The sequence below is a fragment of the Eucalyptus grandis genome, chromosome 1 (genome assembly GCF_016545825.1).
Source record: "Eucalyptus grandis isolate ANBG69807.140 chromosome 1, ASM1654582v1, whole genome shotgun sequence".
Taxonomy (NCBI): domain Eukaryota; kingdom Viridiplantae; phylum Streptophyta; class Magnoliopsida; order Myrtales; family Myrtaceae; genus Eucalyptus; species Eucalyptus grandis.
Genome location: NC_052612.1, coordinates 941,415 through 953,403, shown reverse-complemented (window position 1 = coordinate 953,403; position 11,989 = coordinate 941,415). Strand labels below are relative to the sequence as shown.

At 39.9% G+C, this 11,989-nt stretch overlaps 1 pseudogene; it reads left to right on the top strand.

Annotated features, from left to right (window-relative positions):
* The first annotated feature begins 241 nt into the window (after positions 1-241).
* On the top strand, positions 242-3,886 carry LOC120292664 (annotated as a pseudogene).
* The last annotated feature ends 8,103 nt before the right edge of the window (positions 3,887-11,989 follow it).

Sequence of the window (11,989 nt, the reverse complement as noted above, 5' to 3'; positions counted from 1 at the left end):
AACGGAGATGGTGCAGGATGCGACCCGGATTTTCTTGCTTTCTTTTTCTTTTCTCGTCTCGTCCTTTCCGTGCCCTTTTGGGATGGAGAAATTGAAGACGGTCAGTAGGGTAAGTAGCATTTCCATTTATAAACAGACCCTCCAAGAAGCCAAGAAGAACAGCACACAGGCCTCAGTTCATCGAGAGAGACATGGAAGAGGAAACTGAGGCCCTGGAGGAGATGGAGAGAGGCTCGAGGAGATGAGGGAGTGTTACAGGAGCGGGAGGACGATGGAGGCCTCTTGGAGGAAGTCACAGCTCAAAGGGTTGCTTCGACTCCTCAGGGAAAGAGAGGAGGAGATCTTCAGGGCCCTCCATCAGGACCTGGGCAAGCATCCGGAGGCCTACAGGGATGAGGTGAACCCGGATTACATTGGCGGCACTTCCTTCTTAATGAGGGATTCATTTATGCACTGAATCTCCGAAAATATATGTAGTGCCTGAGGTGATATAAACCTGAAATAACCCGCATGAATACGATCATCTCTTTTTCGTATGTCGCTGCGTGTGTTCGGTGCTAGTTGGCCAGTTGAATGGGACGGTCTCCTTGTCCCAAACATATAGGATAATCATCGAAGCTTAGGCACTGAGAGAAGTGCAAATTCAGTAGATAATTTGCACCCAAGATTTGAGTGAAGACGACGAACACGTTAGCATTCGATCAACGTAAAATTTGGGATAAATTTGTCGGTAATCACATGGTGTTCACTTAAATACGTGACAAAGTGGATACTTAAAGTAGCCTAAACTGAAATATTCTCAACTATAATCAAGACAAATTACCGAACGAGAACGGTGACAGGTTCTTTTAGTGTATCATCTGGGTTTATGGAACAAAACTTGGAAACGGACCCTTAGCGGGCCTAATGTAGTGTCGCTGCATCTAACAGCTTGAGTTTTTGGTGGAGATTATGTGTATCGTTTGCAAACAATTGCTTACGCCCCCTCGACATTTGTTAGGGTTTCTCTTCGTGGCTTTGCATTTGTGGAGTTCGTCCTTAGAGGCGTCGTTATGTTCACCGACATTTTGAGGAATGACCATCCATTTACGGTTATATCTGCAGATAGGAAGCTTGATAAAGTCTGTGAACTATGCATTGGACGGCTTGAAAAGATGGATGTCCGGCAATAAGGTGAGGGCTTGCACTTTTTTGCTCACGAGGAATGCTGAGTGTGCACTTGGAGAGCGTTCCTTGTAACATTCACAGAACGGAACATGTCGCTAGTTATATATGGTGATAAATGATAGTCTCGAACAGCTAATCCTAGCATTCCGACGGGCTCTGAGGTTCCTCTTGAATTACATCGACATAATCAAACCAATATGCTTATTATTATACTGCAGATCATACAACATGATAACATTCTCTTAAGATTTTGTATATTATTGATAGGCTAAACTGCCAAGAATCGCATTACTCACTACTGCGAAGATTCTTCCCGAGCCTCTTGGTCTAGTGCTGGTAATCTCATCCTGGAACTTTCCAATCGGTGAGGATTGTAGTTTTGGAAGGTTAACTTATGAAGGCTGATTAATTTTCGGCTGGGTGATATGTCGCGGTTATCAATCAGTCTCGGTTCCTGATGATATTTGGCCATATGTTAATGCTTGTAGGACTATCCTTGGAACCGCTGATAGGAGCGCTAGCTGCAGGCAATGCCGTGGTTTTGAAACCTTCAGAGTTGGCTCCGGAATGCTCTTCTCTTCTAGCCAATGCTATTCCTTATTATTTAGACGACAAAGCTGTGAAAGTCATTCAAGGTGGTCCTGGCATCGGAGAACGACTTCTGCATAAAAATGGGACAAAATATTCTTCACAGGTTCAAAACACCCTTGTTTGAAGAATCTCTCCTCCAATATTCATGTTTGACTCAAAGCCTTCCTATGGATGGTTTAGCATTTTCTGGCTTCTGAAATTCGTAGGGAGTGCCCGGATAGGACGGAAAGTCATAGCGGCAGCAGCGGAGCATCTAACGCCCGTTACTCTGGAGCTTGGTGGAAAATGCCCTGCCGTGATAGACACTCTCTCCAGCTCTTTCGACAGAAAGGTGACTTTGCTTTTCTTGATTCCAGAATGACCTTGCAAGTTATCTCTTTCAGTTCCTTTTGTCCTATTAATTATCAGGTGGCTGTGCAAAGAGTTCTTGGGGCGAAATTTAGTTTCTCAGCGGGACAAGCATGCATTGGAGTGGACTATGTCCTAGTGGAGAAGAAATTCAGTTCCGCTTTGGTATGATGCTGATGATGATCTGTTATTTCCTTCTTAGGTGTTCGATGTTTTATTTGCTTGGCGATACTGATGTTATCTCCCTTGCATTCTTTCCTGTTCTATTCAGGTTGAATTGATGAAGGTGGTGATGAAGAAGATGTTTGGGGAAAGTCCAAGGAGTCGCAAAGTGTTGCGAGAATCGTGAATAAGCATCATTTCTTAAGATTGCGGAGCCTTTTACTCGATCCTCTGGTCAAATCTTCTATCGTCTACGGGGGATCAATGGATGAAGAGAGCCTGTAAGCCGTCTCTTCCACATCGCCTTTTCTGCTCCAACTCGAACTCTCAGTTAGGCTTTGAATGAAGAAACTGTGTATTAATGATGCTATATAAGTACAGGGAAAATTCGACCCCCCCCAAAAAAAAAAGAGGGGAAAAATTTGCCTACAGATGATCAATTTCAAGTGCAGTGATTATCTAAGTACATATGCAGGTTCATTGAGCCAACGATCTTGATGGATCCTCCACTTCAAGCGGCAATCATGATGGATGAAATCTTCGGCCCATTACTTCCCATTGTAACCGTAAGATGCGTAAAACCCAAAAAAGAAATTCATCAATTTGTTTTATGCCATTTCTTCAAAAATCAAGTGGTCGTCGAGCAATCAGTGGCCAGCTGAATACCAACGCTGGTGCAATCTGGTATGACGTTATTTTTGTTTTGACAGCTGAACAAGATAGAAGACAGCATCGAGTTCATAAACTCAAGGCCTAAGCCGTTAGCCATCTATGTCTTCACTAAAGACGAGCCGCTGAGGAGGAGCATGGTATCGAAGACATCGTCTGGGAGCATCGTATTCAACGATGCAATCATTCAGGTTTACCTCCAAATCCTATATGACGTCTACAAATAGCTAAGCTACTGGTGCATTTTTGTCGGTCTTTAAAGAGAAAATCAAGCATCTTTTGCTGGGGCTTGTAGTTGTCTACGTTAATGTTTCTCAGTAAGGTCTTAGAAATGTTAACGAAGAGACTTTTTCGTTCAATTTGCGTATATGTCAGTATCTAGCCGATACTCTCCCATTCGGTGGAATTGGTGAGAGCGGGATGGGCAGATATCACGGGAAGTTCTCCTTCGACACCTTCAGCCACCAAAAAGCAGTGGTGAGAAGAAGCTTCCTCGTCGACTTCTGGTTCAGATTCCCGCCTTGGAACGATCACAAGCTGCAGCTCTTCCGGTCGTCATATCACTATGACTACCTCGGGATCGTTTTGACCGTGCTGGGCCTGAAGAGGACGAACAGAGCCTCGAAAGGCATCTAGACGTCTAACCGAGCATGCCTGCCATGTCCTATGAAGCATCCTCGTTAATCTAAAGAAGATAATTCCATATATGGCATCAACTGGCTGCGTTTGCAAGGCTTCCGGCGTCCCGTATCTTTCACTGAATATGTATGGTGCGACCTTCTACCACTTGAGAATTATGAAGAGATTGCTTTATACATGCGCGAGGAAGAGGGTTGCTTTGTCATAGATTCGAGCTTTGTTTAGAAGATCGTTTCACGTACCAAACTCCTGCTGTCTCAAAGATCACGAACCAGATCCTCTAGTTCCGAGTTCATGTACTATTCCACATTGCGAAAGCACGTGTTCATCGAGTTTAGCAATAGATCGCCACCTCTGATCTGGTTCAATGCAGGAATCGTAAGTCTCCATGTCATTCCTTGCGCTCAGACTTCGATCTTACTCTACCTAGTAAGTCTCAGTCGGAAACGGAGGCATTCTTTTGAACCTGAGCCTAGGAACCGTCATCAGGAAAATCAGGAACCAGTAATGTTGTGGAAAATATTAGATGACAAGAAAATAATAATATTTATTGAAAATACATTTAAAAAGATTAGAAGATAAAAATAAATACAAGCGTGCAAGCATTGTTCTTAAGATAAATTCGCGCCTCGGAGTATGAAACTCGATGCATAAGGCTTTAGCAGTTATCCTTTCAAGATACAAGAGACAATCTTCTGTATATCATAATATATATTAGAAGCAATAGAATAATGTTATATGTGTGATAGGAAAAGAGAAATATGAATATTTTGGTTTTGATATATTAATATCACTTTTCAATTATGTTTGTAGTAACAAAATATAGGTAAAAAAAAAAGAGCCGTTAAGAAACAATTATGAATAAATTGGTAATTGAAGAAGAAAATAACCATTGTATAGCCATTATAAAATAATGAAGAGTTTATGTAGAAATAAATAAAACATTAGAAAGCAATTATATGACTATTATATAGTCATTACATGACCGCTAAATAACAGTATAAAACGTTACAAAATCGTTTTATATTAATGGTAGACAAAAATTGTTTTTTTTGTTTTTTTTTTGTTAAGGGTAAGAATATATTGAACTTTAACCAATGAATACACAAGATTCGGTGCCACAAACTTACACTAAACAAGACAATAAGTCGAGTGAGTGGAAGGGAGCCGGATGCAAAGAAGTTTGCAAGAGCGGAGCAACAAGCAGAGAACAGCCTAAACCAATAGGCAAAAGGAGAACTAACAAGAGGCAGGAGAAGGCCACGTAGGGCCGGAAAGACCCCCAAACCTCAGACCGAATCCACCAATGACAAAAGTGAAGAAAACTCCAAGGAGCAAGCCGGGTGCAGGGATAGCATCAAAGTAACACCCAAACAAGCTAGGGCCCTACAGATCAGAAAAGTCCCCGTAGAGAAGATAATCGATCAATGCCCCAGCTACGTTGCAGCCTCCTATTTCTAAATGTATCGTCCACACACCTGAAAGTGATGGCATTGTCTCTCGACAATTTTGAAGAGCTGATTCTTCACTGCTGGAATGGCCAAGGTCTCTCCTCTAAAGAGGATATTGTTCCTATGCTTTCCAATAAAATAGCAAAGTGCACCGAAAGAGAACCGGGCAATGCACTTATAGAAGTCTTTGTCGGTAAGAAAGGAGAAGACCCAATTGAGATTCTCGGCCCATGATCTATTCCGCCATGGGAGGTTGCATCTCACGGCCCAAAGAAGGCGATGCCAGTAGTGATGCGACATTAAAAATAAGTGGTTTATAGAATCGGGTACCTCATTGCAAAAGGGGCATAAGGTGTTAGACACAAATCATATAAAACTTGATGTGGAAATTCATAACAAATCAATGATCTTTGATCTTCATGATTTTCACAAATAGATTTAGACAAACCTTTATCCATAGCGCTATGCTTGATGATGATCGTTGTAGAAAACCCAATGATCTTGAACCAAATGAAGAAATCCGATTTCTCTCCTTAACCCACTAAACCTTAATGTATTCAATTGATGGAGGAGAGAATAGTTCTTTCTCTGTTGTTGTTCATATGTGGGTGGAGAGAGGACTGACTCTTTTTATAATGCTTCGTTGAAAAGGTGCCTTCCATCAAAGCGATATACCCTTTCGCTGCTTTATTAGAGTCGTACCTTTTCATAACCAATATTATTTATAGCATTTCAATCATTATTAAACCATATAATAAATCACATAATATGGGCCACAATAATTCTTACATAAGGCACTATCTATCCTACCATAAGATAATAATAGAGCTTGGTAGAGTTTCCTTCGTTGGCGATAAGCCAAAGTTTAGTTGGTACCTTGGAACAATCGAGTTGCTCCGTGATGAATACATGCCGAAGACCCGAGCTCTTCTTCCTTCTAGTAATCTCCCAAGCTGGAAGCTACCGTGAAGAGGAGAGGAGCCCTCTTCCAAATAAAATGATTTGAGTTTTGGGTAAGGATCGATAGGGGATCCTCCCAAGAATCCAAGATCATCTTGATTTGTCGCCATGGATGGTGGGCAGTCCACATGTCACCTGCCTAGTAAGACCAAATGCATAAATGGCTACATCCAAAAATAGAAGTTCAAGGGACCCTCGGGGTGCCACTCATTGAACCATAGAGACACCGTCGACCATCCCAATCCTCCAGAGAAGAGCTTTGAAAGCGAGTCCGAGTTGGAGGATCTTCTTCAAGCCCATGAACACAATGTCGGCTTTTGGCCACCCAGTCGACCTTTTAAAAGCCGACCGAACCCACTTGCACCATAATAATTTTCTTGTTTGAAAACAGAAGCCTAATATGTTTTAGCATGGCGGCCTTGTTGTATTCATGAAGTCTACGGATACCAAGGTCCCCTCCTCTTTTGGGCAACAGACATCCTCCCAAGACACCTTTGCACCTCTCTTCCCAACTCTAGGCCTTTCTAGATAAATTACCTGAGGATTTGTTCAATTTTATCCAAAACAACCATAAAAACATGAACACACTAGAATATGCTTGGATGGCATGAAGGATCGACTTCATCAATTACGGTCGGGCCGGCAAAGGATAGGGTGATGAGTCCAAGATTGTATTCTCGCATGATGCAGTTGACTAGAATGCAGCAATCCGCCTTGGTGATCTTGGAAGTGATGATGGGGACCTTGGAGGTAGCGAACCGGCAGGGGTCCTCAGCAAAAACAAAGGGCAATGAGAATTTGGTTGCTCAAGGAAGAAGATCCTCTTTGCAAGGTAAATCTAACTTTTGTTTGTGTTCGGGCATAGACGATCCACTCTCAGAAAGTTTGGAGGCCATCCTTAAAGAGCTTTATCGAAGGCAAATCGGCTTCACAGAAAAAGGAAGACATCATTCGCAAAGAATAAGCGTGAGACTCTTGTTGCTCGCATCTCCAAAATATCTGAACTCCGGCTTGGAAGAGCGAATAGTGAGAATATTCGGATAAAACCTCCATGACCAGAGTAAACAAATATGGGGATAAAGGGGTCCCCTCGACGGAGTCCATGCCCAATAGCAAAGAAGTCATGTAATTCCCCATTCAAGGCAATGGAAAATTTAGGAATTCTCACACAAGTCATGATGAGCCGAGTCAAATGATAAGGAAATCCAAAGGCGAGAAGAGGCGGTCTTAAGGAAATTCAGTCGATCGTATCAGGTGTTTTCTTGAAGTCTACTTTGATTGCGCACTTAGGGAGAGTAGGGGTGGAGGTGAAAGCCCGAGAAGAGTTCTCGTGCTAGAAGGATATTATCCTCATTCGTCGGCCTTTAACAAAAGCACTTTGGAAATGCCCAATGATATCCGAAGAACTGATGTAATCCGATTGATATAGCTTTTGGTGATGTACTTGTAGATGGTATTAAAAATAGATGATTATTTTGTAGTCATCCCAAGTCGCATTCGGGCTTTTTGGTACTATGACCAAAATAGTGTTGTTAATCTCCCTTAAGAGCCTACACGAGACGAAGAAGTCTTCACCGCCGTTGTAACCAACCGACTAACCGTCCCGTTATGCTTAAAGAATTCCACCGTGGAAAACACTGGGTCCAGGCGCTTTGCCTCTAGGCAAGGAAAAGAGGGTGTCCCGAATCTTTAAGTCGAAACAAAATGATCAAAAAAGCTAACCCGGTTAGCACTGAGGGGAAACTCGGATAATCTCCCCCGGATCACAGAACCAAGGTCGTCACTCCGTTTGCGTGGGAGGAGATGTTGGAAGTGCCTTACAAAATGTTAGTGAACAAGCTCACGCTCACGATTTGGATGCCCGAAGTATCCATGACGAGAGGATTCTATTTGTTAGGTGTCTCTTATTGACATAATGGTGGAAGAATCTAGAGTTGCTGTCGCCTCCTGCCCACTTAATTCTGACTTTGCTTGAAAATGATTCTTTCTTTAGAGCGTTGAGTCCGAAGGTTTGCTGCTAACACCTCTCCAAATCCGCAAGGGAAACATAGTTGGCCTTGCTGGAAGGCCAAGTTGAGTAGTCCACAACGCAGCCCTTGCTTGAAGTCCCGACGGATATATTGAATAAGATTCTTTGTTGAGAGCCTTTGAGACGTACAAAAATTGCTGTAATTTGATAAACGGTAAAAATTATTACAAAAATTAGTAGCCATAATTTTTTTAAAATGCAAAATATTCAACAATCCCCATATTTCAAAAAATTTTGAAAACAAAATAGAATAATGGTGGGTTATTGGAGAGTAATGCATCGGAATTGGTGCTTGTTAGGTTATGAAACAACCTTAAAAAGAATGAAATATAATTCATGAAATTACAGAACTTTGAAACTTCTACGAACTAATAATTTCAATAATTTATTTTGTGAATTATAATTTTAACAAATTACATTACACTCCCACAAACTTCTGCTATTCAATGCGGTTTTGCGCTAATAGGCCATGCGCGTGCTTGGTTTATGCTCTAGAGACTATATAGTCAATAATATCATAGGCTCCACACTTATATTGGTGATTCCATCATGTATCCTACAATTTAATACATCACTAATAATGGCTCTAGAATTTCTTAAGAGCCTAGCTTAACCGCTTTTTCCTTGCAATTTTGCACTATTGTCACCTTAGTAGGGACACAACCTTTTTTTTTTTTCTTTTAATGGTGCACTAGATCAACAAATATTTTGTTATTATCCATATGAACCTAATTTATGGGATTACCAATCACATAAGTTGGGTTGCTATCATCAAGTGATTTTCTTCAATTACTTGTCCACCTTCGATGCATAGTTAGAGAATCGGTCAAAATCACTTCTTACTTAACATAATCGATCGACATATAATTCCTTTTTTAAGGAATTATTTTATCACATCACGTCTCAACCGAACGTGTCTCTTTTTACCATTGAAAATCTTATTCTTTGCAATGGCTATTGCCTTTTGGCAATCACAATATCGACACACGTGTCATTTTTATTTCCATAGGAACATACCCCAAAGATTTCTCAACTACTCAACCTCCATTTTAATATAAGTTAGAGAAAATTTTATTCTTCAAGAACTTGAGTAGTTTCATTACCAAGATAAATATTTTCTTCTCCTTCCTTACTACTAGAGTAGGAGGATAAAGCATTGTGTTTTAACATAAATGCTTTGTAACACTTGAGTCTATTTCACTTTTGGCTTAGGAAATGGATACAATAATTATATCATCAAAATCATCTCATTTCGACCAAGTCATTTTTGGTCTACAGACTATCATTCCCCACAATTTCATTCAAACTGCTTTTTATGTTACACACTCCACAAGGAGGACATCTATTCATTTGTGGATTTTGTCTCATATTAATTGAGATCCACTAGCAACATCGCCGTATTCTTTTTTACTAATACAATGGAAAATCCACCATGTAAAAATGCCATAATTATTTTATATAGCGGCAGGCATCCCAAAGAGTGGGAAACATATGCTTTAACCAGGCTTCCATGCTCATAATCATATTACAAATTAATCTCAATGAATGAGTCATCCCCAACAATGGGAATATCTATCCGAAATGCAGAATAGTCATGGCTGAGCCTGCACATCATATACAAACATTCATCATGTCATAACAAGTGATATTAAATGTATTGACTATCAAACATAAAATATGTTCATGTTAAAAATGAAACAATGCCAATAAAATAAATAATAGGCTGAATATTTTTTGTTCTGATAAATATCTGATAAAAGCACTTAATGATCTCTGCAGTAAATATCATCGTGCATATTAGGCTTGTAAGAATGCTTACTTTTCTAGTAACCAAGGAGGGCAAGTAATTTACCCACCATGACCAAAAACATCGGTATATCATGGACGCTAACACAAGGCACTAGATATACAGAAATCAAATTATCCAGGTTAAATTACATAAAAACAGGTTGCCCGAGCATGCTTCGAATAACCTAAGTATAGTACAACGTCAAGTTTTTTGGCCTTAAATTCTCTTGGAAAAGCACATGAAGAAAGCATAAGGGAGGCCTTACTAACTGACCACAGAGCAGGACAAGACCACTGCAACTAGCCAATTGTCCTAACCCACAGATTAAATATATCTCATAACATTGCCACTTAATAAAAAAATACGCTTCTGTGAGGATCTCAGTGATAGTACTTCCATGGTGTTCTTTCATAAAATTCACTATCCAAGACCTAAACCACACTCTAGACTACAAATTTCAAACATCTAGCCATGATGACCACTTCTAACAAGACCAACGGTCAGGCCAAATCAAACTCAAAATGCACAAATCTTTTTCCCCGAATTCCACATCCTCTTCAGCAACAATCAAATGGCCTCAACAGTCATCACTAACCTTGATCAGATGGCAGAACACCGTTGCATTGATCGTAGATATGATGTCAATCCACACAGTGACCAGCAAGTAAGCTTCAGCTCCCTCATGATCGATTTCCCCAGGGCTAGCCACCTCGTAGAGCCTCTTCCTAGTGGCTAGTGGCCTCTTCCCAAGGTATACAACAGTTAGCCACCTCAATAGAATAAAATAATTAGGGATTTTCCTGACGGTCAATAACCTTACTGTGACAGTCAATAACCTTACTGAAACAACCAAAAATCCTTTGTACTGATGCTCAACCATGTCCCACGACAAATCGTCTACGAATATGTGATACTTCTTGTTCAAACCATTTTCAAGTTCTTGTTCAATCCCAACATCAATGATGGCAGCCGCAATTCCATTTGGAATCTATAAGGTAATTATTCTTAAGATTGTTGGAAAAATTAATAGACGACAGACAAAAATAATATTTGATGAAAAATACATTAAAAAATATTAGAAGACCAAAACAAATGTCTAAGGCATATAAGTACTGTTCTTAGAGATAATTTACCTCATTAAAGTGATATGAAACTTGGTACACAGTCATGACTTTCCCCTCCTAAGATGCAATGCATCTTTTTCTATACTCCACATTAAATAATAGAAGGAACAAGGAACAACGTTATGTGTATAACCCAATAAATAAATAAAAATATATAAGTAAGTGAAAAAGAGCTAGTTAAGAAATGGTTATAAATAAATTGGTACTGAAGAAGAAAATAACCATTTTATAGCCGTTATAATGATAATAACGTAGTTTATGTAAAAAATAAATGAACAAGTTAGTAAAGCCGTTATATGACCATTAGAAAATCGTTATGCAATCGTTACATAATTGTTATAAAATATTTACAAAACCGTTTTTATATTAATAGCAGACAAAAACCGTTATAAATTGATAACAATAAAAAATCATTATAAAAGTAATAGTTTATAATATTTCTCAAAACTGCTGAAATATCTTATAGATATCTCATAAGGTGACTATAACGAAAACAGTGAAGGAGAAAAGAAAAGAAACTCGAAAACTAAGGCTTCCCCGATAGATCAAAACTCGAGAGCCGGGGAGCGGTGGAGTAATTTGGCACGAACGCCGTTCACTCAAGGAGCAGTGTCGGGTTAACAAGATTATATTAAGTACAAAAAATCCTCGATTGATAGTACAGCAGCTACCGCAACTCGTGGATCGAATCGGGTTCGGCCTAAAAATATTGGCTGGTTGATCAAATAGCCAATCATATTCTTGATTAGTCTCCAAACCGGTCCTATGTCGGGAACGCTAGCAAATGGCGTTCAAGACATGAAGGAAATCGAGAAATTTGCTAATAGTAGGACCAAGAATAGAGGTAATCGGTTCCTGAACAGTTTGGTTTTCACCAAAAAAATAGGGAATTGGGATCATAGGATCGATTCCGATGGGCCAATGAAAACCGATCGTGTGTTTTTACTGGACCGTATGATTCAATTGAGTACTTTTCTCTGCACAAGAGGTCCCGTGTTTTGGTTTGGTGGTCATTGCAATTGGGCAAACCATGTAGTTTTCTAATTTATCCTCTTAATAT